A 24,517-nucleotide genomic window follows, 5' to 3' on the forward strand; every position below is an offset into this window, starting at 1 on the left:
ATCACGGATCTCCCTCCTTCCAATGGCAACACCTGCGTTCTTGTCATTGTAGACAGGTTCTCAAAGGCCTGCAAGCTGATTCCAATGAAGAGCCTCCCAACAGCAGCAGAAACAGCTGATGCATTATTCACACACGTTTTCCGGAGCTTCGGCCTTCCAGAGGATATCGTGTCAGATCGTGGGCCCCAGTTCATCTCTCGATTCTAGCGGGCCTTCCTGCAAAGGTTGGGAGTAACTGTTAGCCTCTCCTCAGGTTATCACCCTCAAACCAACGGCCAAACTGAGCGGAAGATCCAGGAAGTTGGTCGCTTCCTGCGCACATTCTGCCATGACCGCCAAAACAGCTGGGACCAGTTCCTCCCCTGGGCCGAATATGCTAAAAACTCCCTGCGCCAACCCTCCACTGGCCTTACCCCTTTCCAGTGCATGCTCGGTTACCAACCGCCACTCTTCCCTTGGTCTGGGGAATCATCCAACGTCCCAGCCGTGGACTCATGGCACCGTGAAAGCGAGAGAGTTTGGATAAAGCGCACCACCACCTGCAGAGGGCCCGTCCGCCGTCAGAAGCAACATGCTGACGTCCACAGATCCACTCCGTCTGAGTATGCGGTTGGGCAGAAGGTGTGGCTGTCGACCCGAGACATCCGGATGCATCTCCCCTGTAAAAAGCTAAGTCCCAGATATATTGGCCCCTTCACTATCACACAGAAGATAAATCCAGTCACCTTCAAGCTGCAGTTACCTCCTAGTTACAAGTTTCATCCAACTTTTCATGTCTCGCTTCTCAAACCCTATCATTCACCTCTCTCTTCTCCCACAGAGCCTGGTGTGATTGCGGATCCTCCACTGCCACTCCTCCTGGAAGAGGGTCCTGTCTATGCGGTGAAGACCATCCTTGACTCTCGGCGCCGCAGGGGTCGTCTAGAGTATCTGGTCGACTGGGAAGGTTATGGGCCCGAAGATCGTGGGTCCCCCGAGTTGACATCTTGGACCCCACCATGCTCGCCGACTTCCATAGAACCCATCCCAGCCGACCAGGCCCTCGTGGTAGGGATCGACCGCGTCGCCGTGGCCCCTCGTCCTCGGGAGTGGCCCCTGGAGGGGGGGGGATAATGTCACAGCAACACCAAGCTCTCCATCAACCACGCCCACTCTTGACTCTACTGAAAACACTGCTTCCCGCTCACTCTCCCCTGTCTACTAACAGGCCACACCTGCCCTCGTTGTCCCTCGTTTGTCCTAATTGCCAGCACTGTGTAAACTGTGCACAGCACTGTGTTCACTCATTGTCTGGCTTCACACTGAGCTACACGGACTTCAGCTCCTTGCCTCTTGAATCTTGCAGAGAAGAAACCCACCAGTTAAGTTGACTTTTGTGTTTTCCTTTTGGACATTTGCATTTCTGTGAAATCGTTGGACTCTTGCCTTGTTTCCCTTTGAATTGATCCAGTAACTCCTGTTTGAAACTACTCCTTCCAAGTGTGTCCTTTGAGAATTGAAGAGTCCTGTTTTCAGTTTCTATGTTTGAATTCATGCAAACCAACAAGTAAAATCTCAGAACTTGACTTCTCTGTGCCTTGAGTCTGTGTCCCGTAACACCTACAGACACTCACCGACAGCAGAGCCATAGAGATAAATAAACGGCTCTGACGGCAGTATCTTTGCATTGCACCATGGGATGTCATTTTCAAATAATGCCGGTCAACATTGCATTTTATTATTATTGTTGTTGTGTGTTTTTTTTATATGAACATAAAAAATGCGTTGGTCTCGAGGACTCTGTCTGAAATTACGAGTCCTTCTCCTCCCACTGTGGTCCGAGACAGGAGTCAAGACAGAGTCTTTGAACGAACGAGTCCGAGACGAGACCGAGAAAGCAGAAATTGGTCTCGAGACCGGACTCGAGTACTACATCACTATCTAACATTAACTTGTTTGAGTTTTCTCCCCAACGTTTTCTCTGGTAGTTCTTCACTGATCTGAGATAATGAGCGAACTTAAGTAGCTAGCGTCTCGGGAGAATAAAAAAAAAGTTTTTTAACATCTCTCCAGTGTAATGGTGGGCATGTTAAGTTAACCGTAGCATTACCTACACAGTAACCCCATGGTAATGCGATGCGAGTGATCATAATAACATATAAAACGTGATATATAGTCCAGTAGTAATAGGGTTACACCTGGAACTAATTTGTAACAAGCTGAATTTTTCAGGATATGTTCAGAATACCTTTAGGAATGACATACTAAAAGTCCCCGTGAATCCCCCTTGTGCTCTCTGAGATATTCAAGATGGCGTCCAAAATGGCCGCCATTTGGAGATTTTTTCCGTATCTCAGGCTTAAAACCTGATACAAATGTAATTAAAAGGTCAAAATATATGTTTTTTAGGGTAAGTAAGTCAAGTTCATATTAGTTTCTTGAATGGAGACATTTCATACTAATAAATCACTTCAGTCATCATCCTCATCAGAAATTGGTGTTGATTCTTCAGTTTCTCCCTCATCATCTAGTAAAGCTGGCATTGATGCTGCATTATATGAAGTCAGCATTATATATAATATTATGTGCTATTACATTACAAAGGTTATAGAGGGAAAATTGCTGTCTGATTGTTGTCTAACTATGCGCTCAGACCAAGAGCTACCAAAATCACTTTTGTTACTGGTAAAATGCAGCTGCTAAATAATAAATCTGTTGTTTTTGTCGCGGAAGTCGCTCACGACATGAGAGATTTGAACCTTCTAAGTTCACATATTTTTCATAGACACTAAGATGGTTTATAAACATGATCAAATGTATACAGAAATGCCTGTAGCCTAAATATGCTTTAAAACTTGCCATCATAGTTATTCCTCTTTTGCCAAACTCTCTGAATTAACAAGGAATTCTTATTTTAAGTTAGCTTACGCTAGCTGTTTTTTGGGTCACTGTACCATTTTAGCCCACCTTGGAAAAAGGCATTTTTTGAACATATTTCACCCATCCAAATTCTTATTTTTTTGTAAAATGAATCAGAAAACATATAGTTTGTATACTCAACATTTTTAATCCTTTTATGCTTAAAAGCAGTGTATCTGTAGCAGGGTTAATGTTGTTTCCCTGAATTTCCCCACATGAGTTGTGCTTTTCTTTTTGGAGTTTTTGTATATTCTTTATTTTCCCACGGGAATCTAAGGGTAAGGGGCAGGGCTTGAAAACGAAATTATTTTTCAAACGTTCCGCTCCGAACGGTTCAGGTAGGCCTATGTTTAACGTTTTCGTTCTTGCATGCGCCACCAACATATCGGTCCTGAACCGGTTCGGAACGCAAAATATCGTTCGTTCTTAAAGTTCCGGCAGTGTTTGGCGGGCCTATCAAGTCTATTTTTGTGGACTTTACCTTAGAAAAGACATACTCATTATTTCCCCTTGATTTAGCCTATACCGTAGCTATGCCCAAAAATAATAAATCACAGACTTACTGTAGGCCTAACCTATGTCTATAAATAATTTCTTATCAAAAATATTTCTGGATACGTGCTAAACTCCTTACCTGGTTGTAGCCTAAGTTTTATCCATATGGAGATCTTCAAAGGCTTGCGCTATAATTCCAACCCTGTTTATAAACGAACCTGTCTGTTGCTGAAAAGGCCTATCTCAAATTTCCCGTTTAACACTTCTACATAGAATAGGCTATAATTGCGCAAACATTTCAAATCCCGACTTTAAAACGACAAGGCGTGGACAGGCAAAATAGGCTATTACGCATAGGCTATAAACAATTTCCAAATCAGTTTCAGTAGCCTACGCTACAAGCTGGCCTGAGATCCGAAGTGGCAGACGGATAGGTTACATTACAACAGCAAGACAAAATATACACATTTGGACCAAAGGTCCATTTATTCGTTTTTTTTTTTTTCAAACTGCAGAAATCAAATTATTAGGCTGTTCGCCTACAATCAAACGAATAGAACACTTAGGATATGCTTTTGTGAAATTTTATAAAATATATAGAGAACGAAAAAAAAACGTTATTAACCGGTTTTGTGGATTTCATAATAACGTTTCTGTTCCAGAACAGTTGAAGACCATTTTGTTTTCGTTTCCGTTTCCGCTCCTCGTAAAATTCTGTTCGTTTTCGGTTTTCGTTTTTGTTCCTTGAACCGGTTCGGAGCCCTGGTAAGGGGATGTGGTGTAGGTGTGACGTGGGGCTATGCTCTGCAAAAATTAACTTTTAACTAAGTGTCCCACTACCCCAGGCGGGCTTGTCAAGATTTCACGCAACAGGAGCACCTGCATGTGATAGCCTGTGTCCGAAAATAAACAAATTCAGTAAGACCCAGTTCGAACGTCACGTTGCATTATTTCAACTTTTCTTTTAAAAACACAACGCAGAGGATATTTATGGAGAGCAAAATACTCCCGTTACATATCTATCAGTAGGGCTACATGTATTGACTATTGACGATGGTTTGCTCACTGCGCTAACTAGCATAACTCCTCTTTCTACATAAAGTCAAATGGTAAAAAATGACAATGAACTACCTGTTTATACACACAAAACAATAAACAATAATCTCCCAATTTACATAATATGAATCTACATACTAAGTCAGTGGCTGAAAATAATTGAAAAGAGGCTCTATCTGAGGGGTTCGAAAACACCAAAGTTTTGAAGCGACTTTATCTGAGCCTCCTTGAGACTGCACAGATGTAAGCAAGCCTTATTCAATATTGACAAATGTGATTGGTGCCAAATAAAAACTAACATATAATAAAGACATTGTGTGATTAGACAAAATAATGAATAGCATTAGACAGGCCCTTCAAAGTTACAAATGGGCTTAAATGGTGCCTGGGCTTAATAGGTACACTATGTGAATTTCTCATTAATGACCTTGTAATCTTGGTTAACTTTCATTTTAGCAGTGTGTCAATGGTGAATTTGGATTCCTTGTATGAGAACTTATATTTAAACATTTTTTATTGCATTTGTATTATGTTTTAAGCATGAGATATGGAAAAATCTCCAAATAGCGGCAATTTTGGACGCCATCTTGAATATCTCAGAAAGCACATGGGGGATTCACGGGGACTTTTAGTATGTTATTCCTAAAGGTATTCTGAATATATCCTGAAAAATTCAGCTTGTTACTAATTTGTTCCGGGTTTGACTCAATTTTGAGCTAATGGACTAATAGTCCTTGATAAACCAGCTATGAACTCATAAACAACAGCATTTTGTCACTGTTTGTCATTCACCGTGCTGTGAATACAGCATTAAGATGCTAGGCTAAAGAGCTTGAGATTCAGAGAACCTGCATGGTTGTGCTCATCCTGTCAGAAAATTGCAATTTGATCAGTGGTCATGCATGATATCAGCGCAAGCTTGGTTTGAAACTGGTTTCTGGGGATGGGGTTTACACGATCCTTCACTGGGCTAGTGCCTGCTGTGACCGTGCTGATGCTAACAGCTGCAGCTCCCTCAAATCTATAGGTTCTCATGCATATTAGGCTAGCTTTTGCCAATGAAAATGAATGCAACATAAAAAAAAAAAACAGTAGGCTACTGCTCCTAACTGAAGAAACGTTTACGTTACTGTAAGGAAATTATTATTATCATTGTATAACCATTTGTGTAAGCAGAAATATTGTTGTGCTGAGTTCTAAGAACAGAGTTCAAGTTAAATGTTGTTGTGCTGAGTTCTAAGAAGTGTGCACCCAGACAGACAGGAACTGCACCCTGTCTGTGTGTGTGTGTGGGTGAGATAAGAGTATGTCACAATGAAGTCACCATGTCTTGCTTCCTCTTTTCTGTGTGCATCTGTACAATAAAAGACACAGCTTTTGGGCTTCAGAGTCAAAGACTGATGGTGTGAGGAATTCTTCTTAGCAGGCTCTCCTCTTGGTACCAGAGTTTGTGGGCAAAGCCACTACGTGTTGTGGTTCTTGTATCTATATGTTGGGGTTAAATTCCCTGACAGTTACCAACAATGTTAACAACAAACTTAGCTTCACTGCTGCAAACAAAGTTGGCTATATGCTTCGCCATTTAACGAACCAGCTAGCCTTGTGATAACAAAATCTTTACCTTTTGTTTAGTCCACTGAAAGTTATCCACATATCAAACGATTAAATACACAGTTATGGAGGAATTGTTTTGGGGAAGCAGTTGCACTATATCCCACTTTTGCTGCCTTTAAGCCACTTAAATCCATAGCCTTGATGAGCATTGCGCATACGTTACAACTTGACGTGATGGTGAAGCTAAATGCCCAAGAAACGTCACGTCATAAAAGTTGTAGGCCTACTAAACGCAAAAACTTAATGACAGCTTGTTCGTGGTGGTGTAGTGCTGCCTAATTGAAATGGGATAGGGAAGGTTATCTTATATTCGGCTATTAGTGTGGCACATTTATTGGGCTTTTAGCCTCTTTTAATTTATTTGATGAGGAACTGATAAAGACTGAGCAGCAGAAAAGTCATAGTCGATACATCAATTGTTTATTATTATAATTAGGCTATTGATAGCCTACTATTACTTTACTACTATTACTGTTATTACAGTGCATGAAAATGCACTGTACTGTTCTTCCTAAGGCAACAACTTATTTTTCTTATTACAGTGCATGAAAATGCACTGTACTGTTCTTCCTAGGCAACAACAACTTCTTTTTCTTATTATTATTATTCCACTTACCACTTTTTCCGTATGCAATTTCTCTTGAACAGTTTAACTTAGAAACTTCATTCAAACTTTGTAATGTAGGTCTTCAAACAGATCAGGTTGGTATGTCTTTTCAACTTTGAAAACTTTAAAGAAAAACTTTTTAAAAATCCCCATAGACTTAACATGGGCTGATGACATCACAATAGAGCCGTTAAGCAATTAGAATCCTATGGCAGGTGTTCGGGCCACCTGCATCAACTGCCAGTCTCAGGCTTTAAGCATACAAACTGGCCCTATTAAGACTACACATCCTGTTCAACTGCTTCCTCTGCCAAAAACTGTTTTAAAATAAAAGTCCTCACTACAATATTTCACTGTTAAACAATTTAACCCTTTAAACTACTGACGTTTTTAACTGTTCAGCCATTGTAACTGTTACTTGTCATCAACTATGACTCCTACCCACTGTAGCTTGTTAGCATGTTAGCAAAACTGCTAAAAATGATTAGCTAAGTTAGCTAAGTAACATGGTTAACATAGTAAGCATGCTAGCATGTTACCATGCTAGTTAGCATAACTGCTAAAAATGATTAGCTAGGTTAGATAAGTAACATGATTAACATAGTTAGCATGTTAGCATACTAGTTAAATTGTTAGCATACCTACTAAAAATGATTAGCTAAGTTAGCTAAGTCACATGGTTAGCATACTTAACATGTTAGCATGCTAGTTAGCATACCTACTAAAAAAGATTAGCTAGGTTAGCTAAGTCACATGGTTAACATAGTTAGCATTGCTAACATGCTAGTTAGCATAACTACTAAAAATGAAAACATTAGCTAAGTTAACTAAGTTAAGTAACTTGGTTAATATTATTATCTTTGATAACATAGTTAGCATAACTGCTAGCAAACATTAGAGCCATTCCAACTGTCAGTTATCGTCAATTATCTACCTAAATAATTTAACCATTTAAATTATCCACCTATTTAACCATTCAATCATTCCAACTATATTAAACCTTATCTACCAAGCAAATCATTTAACTATCCACCTATTTAACTGTTCAGTCATTCCAACTATATTAAACCTCATCTACCTAGCAACCAATATAGTTTGTTTTTACTCTGTATGATATTTTACATCATATTTTTTGCATTTTCATGCACTGTATTTCCTTCAGGAAATGCTTTTCTAGTTATTATTATTATTATTATTATTATTCGGATGAGGCAAAGGAATGTACGTCTGAGTCTGAAATGTTGGCTACAAACAGTCTATACTGCTGTAACTGCACTGGTGCTATTATTAATTGTTAACTTCCGGGAACTATTTGAGGCTTCCATTAGCTGCCATTGTTGGAAAAAAATGGAACATTAGCGTCAATGGAATTGTCGCAACTCTACCTTTATATGGCTCTGGGCCTTCGGTTATTTTAAGGCATGCCTGGTGGAGTCTAGGGGCGCTACAATTACATATTCACAGCTGGGATGGAGCGAAACCTTGAACCACTACTAATGTCTGTTGGACTTCCTTCAGTCTAAGGAATTATACTGATTGGATATAAATGTAAAATTACACCAGATAGCCTAGTAATAGCCATGAGGTTGCCTGCGCCTGAGCTTTCCCCTGGGATGTTGATTTAGGTTTTCTAGACCAATGTCTCTCCCCTGCATTGCTATCTTCTCAGGGGACTCTCAGTGCAACTTTCGTTTTGATACCTTTGATACCTTTGATACCTTGTTGTGTTTCAGCAGCTGTGGAATTCATGTTCGGAATCATGGTTTGAACATTTACACAAAGCTGAAAGTAAAAGCCATGAAATGTGGCTAGTTTGATACTGTGTCAAAAATGAAATATAATGAATATTTTAGTTGATTTGCATTTAGTCTGAGATGTCTATATCCTCCAAAACATTACAGGATTGAATTTGCCAAAATGGTCCATGAATTCCCTGCATTATCTAATTATATGTAACAGCTTTTAGAAAGGACTAAAATCAGAATCAGTCTAAAGAAGGAAAGTAATTGTAAAAAGACCTACCAATGTATAGGACATTTCAAACAGCTGAAAGGCAACTGTACAAGAATAAAAATGTAAATGTCTCATCGGTCGGGTTGCAGAGTGGTGCAAGCACAAGGATGTGAGTAGTCCACATATACACTGACATATATACTGACATATACACTGACGTATATCACACTCACGTTAACTCATGTGGCAGGCGCTCTTATCCAAAGCCACTTACAAGCTAGGAACAACAATCAAGCTTTAGCAGTTGGAATAAGCTCTAAGAGCTAATTAATAGGACAAAGGGCAGGGGATCAGGTACAGAAGTGCACGGTAAGTGCAAGTTAGGCATGTTGGAGTGTTAGAAGTGAGATGGAGGTGTTCTCAGAAATTTGTCTTTTGTAGATTTTTTAAGATGGAAAGAAGGAGAACCCTGCTCTGATGGCATTTGGTATAGCTCATTCTGCCATCGGCAAACCTCAAATCTGGAGTCTGGACCGAGACTGCCTTGTGTGTATAGGGATGACATTGCCAGAAATTTCTTTGAAGAGTGCTGTGACGAAGAGAGGGCATTAGCCTGACACACACACACACACACACCATGAACCAAAATAGAGATGTGCATCTTTGAGGAGTGCACTCGCTGTCTTGGCCTCACACAGAAACGCGACCTGTTTTTGGGTTCATTTTGTTTATTAGGTTAAACAAACTGTGACCACATGTCACATGAATCTTTGGAGTGTGTCTCCTCCTGGGAGGACAGGAGTTCTTCCTAACACAATTGAGAAGTGACCTTTTACTCATACATAAACAACATCTTGGTTTGCTACCATCCTGTTTCATAATGTTTTCTATGACACTGAAGATCAAAAGGAGAAATCAAAGGAACAGTTTGTCTATATCTGAGTCCACATACAATATGCACGAAGAATGATCTTTATAGTTTTAGTTTAAAAATGTTTAAAACTATTATATATACTTTACTAATGTTCATTGTTGTGATTACAAAGACTGAAGAAGCATGTACAAAAGCAGTCTGAAGAATAGCAACATGCTTGACAAGTTATGCACATTCAATTATTAATTATTAATAATACATTTTTACAATTTTGCTCTGAGTCTGCATCCAGCAAATAGTGTTTTGGGGATGTTCATGTCTTCCCTTCAGTTGTATGTGATAACAAAGATAACCTTAGTTATCTACTAAAAAAGTAGAGGAAAAAAAAATATCTTTATAGTGGACACTATTTTGTTTTCAGGCTTTTAGCCGTAGTTTGAACATAGCCTGGTGTATGTAGAATTGTCTTCAGAATTTCTTCTCTCATTTAAAACACAGAGTGCAAAAATGAGTCTCAGCGAATAGATTTGAAAGAGCACTTTGTTAGTTTCAGCAAGTCAAATAACAGAGGCATGACTGTTTTTTTTGCCATGTGATTCATATCCTTTCACTCACCTTTTCTTTTCTGCAAAATAACTTCAGTATGGATCACTCACAGTAAGGCAACTTGAAGAGGCCATATTGACTGGCAGATGACCGACCAAGAGTGGCTATGGCTTTTATAAACATGTAAGCACTTGAATAAATTCAACTTGTGCTTCATAGTGTGGCCCATGCTGTGCAAAACAGAACAAAGTGGTGCAATAGATGCAGATTGTGAAAGACACATGAACACAGATTGCTGAAGGAATTGTCTACCTGTCATGCGGAGAGAAACAACTTTCTGCATCTTTATATCTGCAAAAGGAAAAGAGGGAAACCATCATAGTTTGTCTGCTCTGGCCTGACTGTGTCTGAATAATCATTTTGTGGGGAAGCAGTTGGCAGCTTAGATAGGAGATGAGTTTGGAGAACTTTTGGTCCTGATCTGGCCCTGATCCACACCTACGTCAGTTGTGGTGCTAGTATGCTGTTTTCTGCAGTAAACTATACTATTTATTGTTCCTATCAGGAGACGGGTACTTTTCTCTTCAATAAAATCGCTAGATGAAGAGTCTACAAAGAACACTTTCATACTAAACTAGATGTACTGCATATCGGTACAAAATATGACCGCTGCTCAGTCCTGCCCATTCTCTCCACAAAAATATATCATGCTTGCCAATTTGTCTCCATCTCCTACTCCATTCCCTACTCTTGCAACTCCAACTCATGTAAGTGAGTGAGTGTGTGTGTTTGCTTCTGTGTGCATGTGTGCTCGCTCGCACATGAGTGTGCCTGTTCATGTGTGTGTTTGTGTGCAGTTTATGAATGTGTGTGTATACCACAAAATGGTAACAAAATAATTTTAAAGGACCCATTGTGTGTATTTTCTTTTCTCGTTTTGGCAAGTAGCCGTATAATAAGCGGAAAATAAGTCCAGCTGATAGTGACCGGCAGACAATACTTATTTTGGTGGTGACGGATCAAAATGTAAATCAATGGTTCCGTGTCATCTTTGTGAGGCTACATGTCCACCAAGTTTTGTGGAGCACAGTCTTTTAGTGTCCCGGGAATCATTGACGCCAAATTACTGAAAAAATAAATAACATTCGGAACAAAAAATATACTAATACTATATGGCCGCCGCTTCGCTAGCTTGGTGATCATTACAAAACATGAGTAAATATAGTTGGAGGCGGGTATCAAGTAGCAAAATAAATATGTTAACGCCACTTTAGTGTACAATATTTATCATGTTGCATGTTAAAAATACAGCTAGCACAGAATGTATTCAATGCAGTTCAAACAATATATAGCTTGGCAGGGGTACCCTCACTCCACCCCTCCCTTTTCCTTCGTATGTGGTTCCTAAAGTCCTCTGAGGACACCTTATGCCTGAGGACACTCTTTCTGGCCTATTTGAAATTTCAAATGTCATTGAAATATGCACGACCTAAATGAATGGCAGACGGATTCTGACAGTACATAAAGTACTTAAACATTTTTCATTTGCAGACTGCACTTCACCTAAATACTGTTTGTACATGCATACTTACATAAGTGTATATGCGTATCAACTATCCCACTGATTGCCACCTAATAGTGGGACCGCCTGACTGCAAATACATCATGATGGTTTTTTTTTTTCTGTCTATATACATTTCTATTATAGATATACACATATGCACATAAAAACACAATTTTGATGTTTTGCTCTGCGTCAGACACACTCACACACTAGCTGGTGTTATGATCATACTGATTACAGGCCATTTGTTGCACTTAATGATGCAAGTTTCTTGACCCTCTAATGCAGGTCTATAAATATGCTCCACACAGGAACTAACCTGGTTGCGTTTTTATTCATATCTTTTAAATGAAAACCTAAATCATGAATGTTTGGTCCTAATTGAATTTGAACATAAATTGCAAGCACAGCTATTGCACTGTATTGATGAGTGAGTGATATGTGAACAGTTAGTTAGATGACACTACCCCCTACAGATCAAAGGCATTTTCCATTAAGAATTCCTACCCACGCGAGCAACACATGTTACACAAGCCGTCTAAATTTTGATCATGCTGCCACTTTTGTAGTGAAGCTCCTGCACAGTACAGTGTAAAGTTACTAACCCCAACTTGGAACCACAGTCCCAGGGTCAGGGAAAAGGACAGCAAGGTTAGACACAGTGATTGGCTGTCGAGGAGGGCCTATAGAACATGAGGTACGTTATGCACCCCCATGATCAAATTTCACCGTCCCTCCATTTGGCTCAGCGTTGCGAGCTGATTTATGGCATATACAGAGCCACACCATAGTGGTCCCTTGGAAACAGCATAGCATTAATGCTGGTGGAGAGTAGAGGGTTAATTCTCTACCAAACACACACACACACCACACACACACACACGTACATACTGTTGAATATTAGTGGTTTTATTGTTACTGTCATTTTACAGAATGTGTATTGTAGGCAGACAGAGCGGCAAATAGAGCACGTTTTACCTGCTCTTAACTACACTGGAATCTACGCGGTCGACTTGGTGTCTCCATTTTGGAATTAAGGAGACGGCTTTAATAGCATTCTTCAATATATACACACAGACGCAAGCACATACACTCAGACATACAAACACTCAAACATATGCACGCAGACACATGCACAAACACACATACAGTACACACACACACACAGATACATGGAAACACACACAGACACACATACCTGTACACAACAAGATAGCGGTACTCAACAGATAGAGGCTGTGGCAGTGAGACCTGTCAACCCATGAACTCATCCAACCCTGAAGGCCACAGAGAAGAGAGAAAGACCTCAGTGGTATTAGCAGATGTACTTCGCAACTCACTGCATGGTCTCTCGCCCCCTCACTCTGAAGGAGGCTCAATCTGCCACATGGCTAAATGGCTATCTCACAGGCCAAAAATCTGACCAAAACCCACTGCTGTTTGTTCATTCAACCCAACTGCTGCTGCTAGAAGCATGGTAGGCTAGCAGAGTCGCATCACAGGTTCACAGCAACATGCAGTAGCAGTTATTAGGACCTGTTGAACTATCAATTACAATCATTTTCATGATTGTCTCAATACCATGTCCATTACAGCATTACAGCCACCAAAACTCTTTGGGCCCTATTTTCGTGACTCAAAACTTGGCGGAAAGTCTATAATTATCACGATGCAAAGCTTATTCCTGTCGTAGACTTGAGTTGTTTGCCATGCCCGTCTCTTTTTTTGAGCAATGCGCCAAGGGGTGTGGCAATTAACAACCTAAGGAGGGGTCTATCGTACACTACCTAGAAACGCATTACGCCACTGACCAAGAGAAACCTGGTCAGAAATCCCCGGCAAGTTGTTTATATGTTATTTTAAGAGCGCATTATCATTAGTGCACAACACACCCTGCTTCTCTCATCCACAAACATGCACCATCACACATCCATGCTAAACATTACAAATTACACGATTACAATGGGAAACATAATTATAATAAAGATATCACAAAATACATTTCGCAATGATTAGTTATTCACCATCTTTTGCAAATTGGTAATGACGGATACAAGTGATTAGCGAGAGGCAAATATGAAGCACATCTGAAGACGCACTGTCACGAGATGTAAGCGGCAACTCCTCTGCAGGATAAATGTTTTTTATTCAGTCATTTGAACATTATTGGGCTATACTCTTTTAGTAAAACATACTTTATACTTTTAGTAAAACATGGTTTAGTGGAATAACTGTTCCATATGGTCTCGCATGGCAGCAGATTCCTTCAAATGCGAAGCTGACTATCAAAATACCGATGCGCTGCTTCCTGTCATAGACAGATGTCATTCTCATTGGTTTAAATGATGTTATGCCCAAAACACACCCATGACTGATTAAGAATCATAGGAACGCCTTGATGCGCCATCCACCCGATGTTTGATAACAAAAACACTCCCAATGTGGACTGGACATCTAACTAAATTTAAATAAGCTTTTAACTAGTGACCATACATTATAGACCACAATAATAGGGCCCACTGAGTGAGAAAATGGAGTCAGTGGAGTAGGGTGAATGCTCAATTTAGCGTGAGACAAGCAAGTAGGCTACTACTGTATGTACTGTGTGTGCACAAGCACATATAGCCTTTTTCACTGAACTTAGCTCTCTAGTGAAATATTTTGTTGCTTGGCAACAGGAGACGCCAAGACTAAGATTGAAACAAATTTTGTGGGTGGAGGATGGATGAACAAAAATAAAAATAAATGATAGAAAACACTTTGATATTTTTAAATTCGATTAGTTGGTCGTAGAACTGTTGTATGAAAGCGATATGGCCCTGGCCTTGTACCTACGACTGAATCACAGCCATGGAAATATCTGTTACCAACACCACTCTCACTCGTGCCATATTGCTTAATTGTAATAAACATAATCCTCAAAATCCAGGTTTGGGGAAATGGTGCCACGGGTAATTTGTCTCAGTAATGGCTTTTTCATAAAAAGGACTGACGTGCAGCACCAAGGCATACAATTACCCAGCACACCACAGCACAGAGAACTGAATGCAATCATTTGGATTTTGGATGTGCTTGCTGATTAGACATAAGGCTGATTATTCAGACAATGGTGTGATTCTGTCACTTTTAGCAGATGAGAAAATGATCCCTCTGTACCATGGGCTTGTTCTATGCTGGGCTGCATTGGTGAGAAAAAGGTACCAGTGCCAAATAGATACAAATTCAGAGTGTGATTTCTTAGCGGAGATGAGGAGAGGTGATTTAATTCATTGGTGGATTAAAGCTGGCAGGTCTGTTTTTTGAGTTGCTATGGCAGCACAGTTCCTTGGTATCCCTAATGCCAACTAGCCGGACTGACCAGAATTCAATCATGATGCACAAACACCCTGTGGACAGCCTAAGACGATGGAAAATGACAGATAATTTGCATATTCACGTGTCAGACAGGAAAAGTGTGGTGACGAGGCCTACATTCTCACATGTATTCAGCATGAGACAGATTCACTCCCTCTGTGAGTTTCAGATTGAACTCTGTCATGACTCCAACTAACTGTCTTTGTTGAAACCGAATAGAAGATCGGTTTACACAATTATTTCACTTCATCTTATAATGATTTTATGACAATTGGTCCATATCCTTAGACTCATATGAAAGCAGTCACTTTGAACAAAGACACACAAGAGTAATAACCACAGAGTCTTATATCATTTGGACTTTTAACATACAGTTGCCATTGTAAGGACACACTGAGTTTTCAGCAATACAAATCATAATCAGATTTTTTAATTCTCTAGGCTAACCTCGATTGCTCTTTCTTGTCGCGTAGAGTCTATACCATTAATCCGTGCATTACAAGAATGTGTGTTGGACTGAGACACTGGCTTTTCCCATCACCTGTCAAGGTAAGACATTTGTGACAAATTTGTCCATTTCCCATGTGTCAATATGTCGTATAACTGTTAAGGAATGGTACAGATGTTTTGGTAACAGCATGTGCATATTTAGTCTAGCTATTTCTGCAGCTATAAACTGAGTCATGCTAATTTTTTACAACTTTTTAATGCCTGCTTATCAGCAACAATTTGATTTAGTTTGTTGTTTACTAATAAAAAAAAAGTGAATGGTATAAACACTAAATCTGGATCTCTTAAGATTTTGACATCTTAAATTAATCTTGACCAAAGCATATTTTGGGGCAAATATGCATCTTATATGACCAAATAACTAAACAAATGTATACTCATAAATAATAAATTGTAAAGATAGTGTATTGTTACTTCATGAGATGACATTAGATGCAATGTGTCAGTGCTTTATAATTTTTATGAGAAGAAGCACCAAAAATGTTGAGAAGGCAGATGACCCATGATCTACAATAGCACTGTTTGTATTCTTATCTCTCTGCATTATTAGTCTGCTGTGTCATCTGACAGTTTTGTTTCAAATACCAAATTCACCAACGCATCCCATAATTTCTTTCTTATTATATTCTCTCCCTTCACACACACACACACACACACACACACACACACACACACTGCCTGTTCTACCCTCAGACACTACAAAGACAGCCAGCTGCTGAGTCATCTCTGTGCCTGAGCCAAATGTGGCCCAGACCTGGCGACTTTCGCCAGGCTCCGAGAGTCACACCACAGCCACTGTCACACCACCACGACTCAGCAATGAGCTTCCCCTCAGCTTCTGTAAATACCTTCTGTGGAAGCCCAGCACGTACGTGAAAATCCTCTATTGCCTAGAGCGTGTACCAGAGTTAGTGTGGTTTGCATGCTCTGTCAGCATTAATAAACTCCTAGCAAGAGTGCACACAAGGATCCTGTCTGTACAGCTGAACATAATCTTTCTATTCTCTCTGTCTCTTTCCCTCGCCCTCTTCCTCTCCTTCGTCTTGTGCCGTATATTCTTCAGTCCTCCACCCCCTCTTCACCTGCTTTGCACCTTTTCATGCCATACGCTTTCCCACAGTAGCAGAACAAAAGTTTGTTGGAGAAGAAAAAGAAGAAATGCTTACCTTTCTTTCGCTGTAAGATTTTTCCCTCTCTTTCTTTCTCTCTCCCTCCCTCCCTCTCCCTCTTTTCCTTTTCCTTTTTTTATTTATTTCTGAAGTTGCTGAAATACGGTGTTGGCTTCTAACCCAGTTACCTTCTATAAACTGTGCTGGATTCTTGGCAGCCATGCGAGGTTCGTCTGAGGACAATGCAGAGCTAGAAAAACACCCAGTGCCTCCCGCATACTCATTGGGCTGGCTCACCTCCAGAAGCCCAGCATTGATGGAATATCATAAAGAGAGTCACCAGAGAGCAATTTCATGATAATCATCAATGCCGGCTTCTCTCTTTGGATTCAACCATCACCACACACACACACACACACACACACACTCTATACTCTACATGCTCACTGATACACTGCTCATAAACTATTAAATGAAACGCTGTGATTCAACCCCATCTCACATCCCCACCCCCCTCCACCCACACCCCACTCTTGTCAGCAGTGAATCAAAGCAGGGTAGCTCCCGTTCAACTTGAATGAACTTCCTAGCAGCCCCTTGCTTATCTGAGCCGTGCTTAACCACTGAATCACAACACATCGACATCGTTATCTACCTTCCCATCGCGAAGATCCGATAGAGAGAGCAACACTGTTCTTGGTAGGCACATTTCTTTGTCTTTACCCTTTCTTTCTTTCTTTCTTTCTGTCTTTTTCTCTCTCCATGCTTCTCCCCCACTCTTTTCTCTCCCTCTCTTTCTTTTCTGACACATATCCCCCCCCTCTCTTGTCATTGGCTCTGCACAATCGACATAATGTTTTCTCACACTCTCCATAGAGGTGACACTCTTGTGTCAGTGAGCATAAACCGTCAGAAGAATGATCTGACATAAGAACTGGTTTGTCTGAGCAACACATCCACAGTGCATGATTTATATAGTATGTATACAGTATGTGATATATTGAATACAATGCATACAATCTTATGTTACTAATCTGAGGTGAGAGGCTGGTATTTTAAATTCATCTTTTGGGGCCCCGTGTCCCTCAAACATCTGCAGGGGGCTTAACGTCTGGAGTTCAGGATGGAGAGAGATCCAACTGCCTCGACCGCAAGGCAACAGAGAAATCTATCTCTCAAATCTGCCAGAACATTTTTGGAGATGCCCTGCTGTCTATTGGAAAAAGAAGAAATAAAATGGCCTCTAGGCAATACGCATTGCACTGAATAAACAATATCAGACTGAATTAATACCTTAAAATGTGATTTTCACAAGATGACTGACATTTTCACAAGATGGTTGAGGGACATGGAAATTATTTCTTATTTCTGTTTGTTTATAATGACAAACAAACGTGTGCAGTTTGATGTTATGTCTGAAATGCAAGAATGAGCACAGGACATTATGATTTGTTTCTGCTTGTAAAGTCTGAGGTACCTTTTCCTTGAATAAGATACTCAAGCTAGAGCAATTTTCTGTTCCTTGTGAGAAAATGTCATTCATCATTCCACAAAACCTAGTAATCAAGGAAATGTAATGAAAACAAAAGCATTAGCTGCCATATATAAATCTACATTAATGTTCACAGTGTTTTGTACTGTGAAAAGACATACTGAGGCAAAATACTTTGTGGTTAAGGAAAAAAGAAAGAATTCTAAAAAGCTTTGGAGAGTGTTTCCTACCAAGGATGAAATGAATAATACACAAATGTGGAGCAGAGGGCTGCAGCTGTGATCTTTGGCAGTTTGCGATGAACATTCATTAAGATCTCCTCCTAATTGTCCAGGAACTTCAGAAATGCCTCTCTTTCAATATTCAACCGATAAATTGTTTATGGTAGCACCAACATGAATTGCACTGAAAAAAACTACATATGTGATGCTTGATGATATTAAGCTTCAGCCCCAATGATGGAAAGTTAAGGTCATTTAGTTTATTCACATTGGCATAATTATGCCTATTATATAATACTTTTGTTTTCTCAGGATTTACTTGGGAATCCAGCTGACAATAAAAGTTGATTCAGACTAAGAGTTTATGGAGCCATAATCAAAGTTTGAAGATATTTCTTGTACGATGACTTCTCTTCATGGCAAGCTACATGTTAATCTATTTCTTTTCATTTTTGGAAAAATGGTTCATCTCATAATCTGGTTGAAAAGAAAGGGGCTTATGCTATAAGATATGCTTATGTTCTTAAACTACGATGGTTTCGGGAAACAGTCGGCAAATCTTAAGACGTTCGTAAGAGGGACTTTACGACGATCTTGCTCTTGGTTTCGGGAAACTGGGCCCACGCTAAAATCTGATTCATCACAGGTAAACACAATAAAGAATGGGAACGTAAATTACGCTCTTAGCCGGTAACGAGAACTCTGGAGCACTATTAGATCTACGAGTGTTTTCACGACGCTCTTAAGCTACGATGGTTTCGGGAAACAGTCGGCAAGTCGGCTGGGCCAGTGCAGGGCCCAGTTCCCCGATAACAACAGAGACACGCTCTTACGAGGGTTTTCTACGATTCATCTTACGATCGTTCGTTTGGTTTTTCCGACTGTTTCCCGAACATGCTCGTAGCGTGAACGCGCGTGCACTCCTCTTAAGATGCTCTTAAGGGGAGCTGTCCACGTTAATAGTTCTGAAATATCCTCTGATTTGACGGTGATGTCAGGTGACTGCACGTCACAGCTATAGGCCCAGGGCCCAGTTTCCCGATAACGACGGAGACACGCTCTTACGAGGGTTTTCTACGATTCATCTTACGATCGTTCGTTTGGTTTTTCCGACTGTTTCCCGAACATGCTCGTAGCGTGAACGCGCGTGCACTGCTCTTAAGATGCTCTTAAGGGGAGCTGTCCACGTTAATAGTTCTGAAATATCCTCTGATTTGACGGTGATGTCAGGTGACTGCACGTCACAGCTATAGGCCCAGGGCCCAGTTTCCCGATAACGACGGAGACACGCTCTTACGAGGGTTTTCTACGATTCATCTTACGATCGTTCGTTTGGTTTTTCCGACTGTTTCCCGAACATGCTCGTAGCGTGAACGCGCGTGCACTGCTCTTAAGATGCTCTTAAGGGGAGCTGTCCACGTTAATAGTTCTGAAATATCCTCTGATTTGACGGTGATGTCAGGTGACTGCACGTCACAGCTATAGGCCTACCATTTAAACTTCGGATCTACACATTAATTCACATCAATACGAAAATAGAAACACTTTGACATCTGCATGTAAGCATCCCTAGGTTATATACCACACAGAGACATAAATAATTGTAATTATTTTAAAAATTGGATTGTTGCACCATGCAATAATTTTTCGCGGTGTCAAGAACACGTTTGAAGATAAGAAAGAAGTCGAGTAAGAAAGAGAGGAAATATGTAGGCTTAGATTTTGATGCAGTAGGCTACAGACTAAACCACATGTTGCTTTCTCTGCTTTTTACCTCATAGGCCTAATTAAATATAGCCTTCACTTAGCAAAGATAATGTCAAACTATTATGGCAACGTCTCGTCTAATAACTTGATTGCATTTTGTCCGCTTTTCATCACATTATTATGACCATTAAATATAGGCTATTTTGCACGCTAAAATCTGATTCATCACAGGTAAACACAATAAAGAATGGGAACGTAAATTGGATTATGTATTCTAAGTTGTAATTCATCTGTATGTCCTGTTGGTGACCTCAGTGAGAAGTACTGTTAAGACGCTCTTAGCCGGTAACGAGTACTCTGGAGCACTCGTAGATCTACGAGTGTTTTCACGACGCTCTTAAGCTACGATGGTTTCGGGAAACAGTCGGCAAATCTTAAGACGTTCGTAAGAGGGACTTTACGACGCTCTTAGGCTTAAGATGCTTTCGGGGAACTGGGCCCAGGGGCGTAGCACCAAATTCTGGGCCCTATGCACAAGTGGTGGCCATGGGCCCCCCCCAACCAACCAACCAACCACCGGCTGTAAGCATGAAGCATGAGGTTCACAACTAACTATCTAATCACACATTGAATTAATCTAACAACTCTTATATGTACTGTATAACAGAAAATAATCTTATTACCCAAGACTTCACTGAATATCTGTTTTATTTGAAGAATGTTTAAAAGCTAGAACATGAAATGAATGAAAACACTTGGCTGAGAGAACAGCTATCTATACAAATTGAACACTTTTGGCTGAGAGAACAGCTATCTATAGCTAACTGAGTGTGATGCGTTTCACAAGTTAGCTTACTAATTTGACAGCCTTTCCTCATGAACCTATATAACATTGAGCCTACTAAGTTAAGCTATTAGCTCATAATAATTTTCGAATTAGTAGGCTATTGAAATGTTGTGGTAGGCTATAAATCAGGCATTATGTTATTTCTAATTTTGTGTTAATGCTGTTTTAGCGCTGATAATCGCGGATTCGCGGTGGTATTGAAGTGTTTTGTAACCTTCAGGAGTTGCTTTCACATTGTGCTCACCTTTCTTGGGAAAGAAGGCTGTTAACATTTGTTTTCCCTCATTTCTTTTTTTCTCCCTTTCTTGCCTCTCTTTTCTTTTCTGGGAACCGGATTTAGCTTTCTTAGACTTAGACATCTTCACACCGTGACCGTCTGCATTGCCGCTTCGGCAGAATGAATGTTACTTCAAAAATGCGCCTAGCAGGGGAAGGTGGACTGAACCATTTCGTGCAAGGGAGAGGGTGCCTGCCCTCAAACAATGTTGGCATGGACACAATTTAATACATCAATCAACTGATGCATTTACCCGAAATATTTGCATCTATATTAGTTAATAATATTTATTAAGATCTTTAAATTAAGGAAATTATTTATTATTAAGGAAAATAAAATTCAACTCCTTAGGGGCCCTCCCCCCACTTGGGGCCCGGGTAATTTATTCCCACTTGTCCCCCCACTACGACGCCCTTAAAGGCCTACCATTTAAACTTCGGATCTACACAATAATTCACATCAATACGAAAATAGAAACACTTTGACATCTGCATGTAAGCAAGTAGGTTATATACCACACAGAGACATACATAATTGTAATTATTTTAAGATTAGATTGTTGCGCCATGCAATAATTTTTCGCGGTGTCACTTAAGAACACGTTTGAAGATAAGAAAGAAGTCGAGTAAGAAAGAGAGAAAATGTGTAGGCTTAGATTTTGATGCAGTAGGCTACAGACTAAACCACATGTTGCTGTCTCTGCTTTTTACCTCATAGGCCTAATAAAATATTCACTTAGCAAAGATAATGTCAAACTATTCTGGCAACGTCTCGTTTCATAACTTGATTGCATTTTTGTCCGCTTTTCATCACATTATTATGACCATTTAAATGTAGATGTAAATTTTGCACGCTAAAATCTGATTCATCACAGGTAAACACAATAAAGAATGGGAACGTAAATTGGATTATGTATTCTAAGTTGTAATTCCTCTGTATGTCCTGTTGGTGACCTCAGTGAGAAGTACTGTTAAGACGCTCTTAGCCGGTAACGAGTACTCTGGAGCACTCGTAGATCTACGAGTTTTTTCACGACGCTCTTAAGCTACGATGGTTTCGGGGAAGTGGGCCCTGTACTATGAAAGCCCATGCAAATGAGCTCGTCCTCCGTCACAGTAGAGTACACAGTATCAAACTGCAAAAATAAAGTGTTTTAAAATGCCCAAAATGCACAAATATGAATATGAGGTTAATTGGATGGCTTAATACAATATCACAAAATACTTAAAGTGAACATTGCTTTATTTCATACATTAACAACAGCCTTTCAAAATCTGTCCTCAATTCATGTCAACTCCGTCAGATATAAGTCAAAATAAATCAGGCATATTTTGGTCAGCTTTTACCCTGAGGACCCCCTTTGACTTCTTTCTGTTGATGGATGCAGCAGTCCAACACATGGGGCCCTATCATGACATTCTAAAGTGCATCGTCACTCGTCAAAAGTCTATTCAAATTTAGTAGGATGTCCAGTTCACATTGGGAGGGGTTTTGTTATCAAACGTGGAGCGCATGGCGCAACAAGGTGTTAATGGGTTTTTTAATCAGTCATATGGGTGTGTTTGGGGCGTAACATAATTTAAACCAATGAGACATCCGTCATTCCCTTTAACGGCGCAAAGCGCGATATGTCAAATAAATGCATCGGTATTTTGGCATTCAACGGCGCATCTGAAGGAGGCTGCTTGCGAGACCGTATGGAATAGTCATTCTTAAACCTTGCTTTACTAAAACCTAGCATAGCCTTCACGCATTTGCACTTGTCTATTATTTGAACTCATTGGCAAAGTGAAACTAACTTCACCAAGGTGTCAGTCAACGATGCAGTTACTTTCACTATCAGACAATGGGTTACCATCGAAAACATAGGCTGGAAAAAGCAACACTTACCCTAATATTGCTCAAATGACTGAATAAAACAACATTTATCCTGCAGAGGAGTTGCTTATATCTCGTGACAGTGCGTCTTCAGCTGTGCTCCATACCTGTCTCTCGCCTCTCCCCTAATCACTTTTAACCGTCATTACCAATTTGTAAATGATGGTGAATAACTACTCATCATGAGATGTACAGTATTTCGTAATATCTTTATTCTAATTATGTTTCCCATTGTAATTGTGCAATTTGTAATGCTTTGCATGGACGTGTGCTGGTGTGCGTTCATGAATGATAGAAGGATGGTGCGTGCACCTGCCAATATGACTGTTGACATGCGCTCTTAAAATAGCATATGAACAACTCACCATTGACTTCTGACCAGGTTTAGGTGGTGTACGATAGCAAAATACCGAATTAAACTTTGCGCGGGTGGAAAACGAGTTTTACGCCATGCGCTGGTGTGCAAAATACAGCCCCTAAAAATATTCAAAATCCTTGTGGTCACAGCTTTTATGTGTCAACACTGTCTCCAAAGAAGGGATGAATTCAATCAAGAAGTTTGAAATAAAAGTTGGTATTTTGGTTTAGTTTAGTGACAGCTGGCAACTGAGGAAAATCAAAATGGCTACCATCTACTACACATGATTAAGTTAAAAACATGTCGTTTTGTCAACTCCGTCAGATGTCAGCTTTATTTAATGAGGTTTTATCTTGGTTTTACTGACTTTTTAGGCATTGTCAGACCTATTTATCACAACAATTATTATTTTGTGCATATCTGTCTGTATTGTATTGTGTTGTGTCTATTGTCGTGTGGTATGTGATCCTGTCTGCAATCCAAATGCCTATTTGGGACAAAGAAATAAATTGAACTTGAACTCTGTTGACATGTAAGCTGACGGAGTGGAAAAGTGCTCCCAAATACTCATTCAGTGATGTATAACAAGTACTGTACATAACATGATAATGTGATTTAAGTATGCATGCTGATTGACTTAAAATATCTTAATATACCCAAATGCCAGATAATAACTTTGATAAAAAGTATTTTTTTTTATCTGTACTCTAGGCAGACATGGCTAGACAAAAACTGTCAGTGGAGGAGCAAAGAAACAGAGTACCAGAGAAAAAGGAGATAAAGACTTAACAGTGACCCAGAAAGTACAAGGGACCAGTTAGAAAAGGAGAGACAGAGATGGAAGGACAGGATCCAAAACAAAAAAGTAAAACAAGTAGGAGAATTGGAAGGAGGAATGTCTGTTTCTGTCCAGTGAAAGATTCTGAAACTGACAGGGACAGCTTGTCCCCTCGAAGCAAGCCAGACCAGGGAGCTCTATGCCATAGCCCCTGATCTTATGGACTTCATAGAGCGTAGGCATGTTCAACACCCCTTGTCCAATGCCCAAGTCCCGCAGGTTAGACAAACTATTATATATAAGTATCTACTGTAATACTTGGCTCTACACCGAAGGCAGTAATGACAGATAAAACTCTCTATATATATTTACTTGCTGA

At 40.0% G+C, this 24,517-nt stretch overlaps 2 long non-coding RNA genes across 4 annotated transcripts in view; one reads left to right on the top strand and one right to left on the bottom strand.

The window, feature by feature from the left end:
- The window catches only part of LOC143139446 (uncharacterized), a 42,546-nt gene extending 25,750 nt beyond the window's left edge, over positions 1–16,796 (bottom strand). The window contains exons 1-2 of one of the 3 annotated variants that reach the window (XR_012990410.1): positions 10,356–10,396; positions 10,113–10,273 (exon numbers count right to left, since the gene is read on the bottom strand). This is a non-coding gene — a long non-coding RNA (uncharacterized LOC143139446). Of the gene's footprint in view, positions 1–10,112; positions 10,274–10,355; positions 10,397–16,637 lie in introns of those variants that run through there. The other 2 variants (XR_012990411.1, XR_012990412.1) reach the window with 2 other exon arrangements.
- On the top strand, positions 15,154–18,651 carry LOC143139447 (uncharacterized). Its single transcript, XR_012990413.1, has 4 exons — positions 15,154–15,343; positions 15,435–15,510; positions 16,165–16,339; positions 17,680–18,651. It is a non-coding gene; the product is annotated as an uncharacterized LOC143139447 (long non-coding RNA).
- The last annotated feature ends 5,866 nt before the right edge of the window (positions 18,652–24,517 follow it).

Source organism: Alosa pseudoharengus, unplaced genomic scaffold, assembly GCF_046254945.1.
Source record: "Alosa pseudoharengus isolate Yale_2024_CS ecotype anadromous, Long Island Sound unplaced genomic scaffold, YU_APseudo_1.1 YU_APseudo_1.1_scf_22, whole genome shotgun sequence".
NCBI lineage: Eukaryota > Metazoa > Chordata > Actinopteri > Clupeiformes > Clupeidae > Alosa > Alosa pseudoharengus.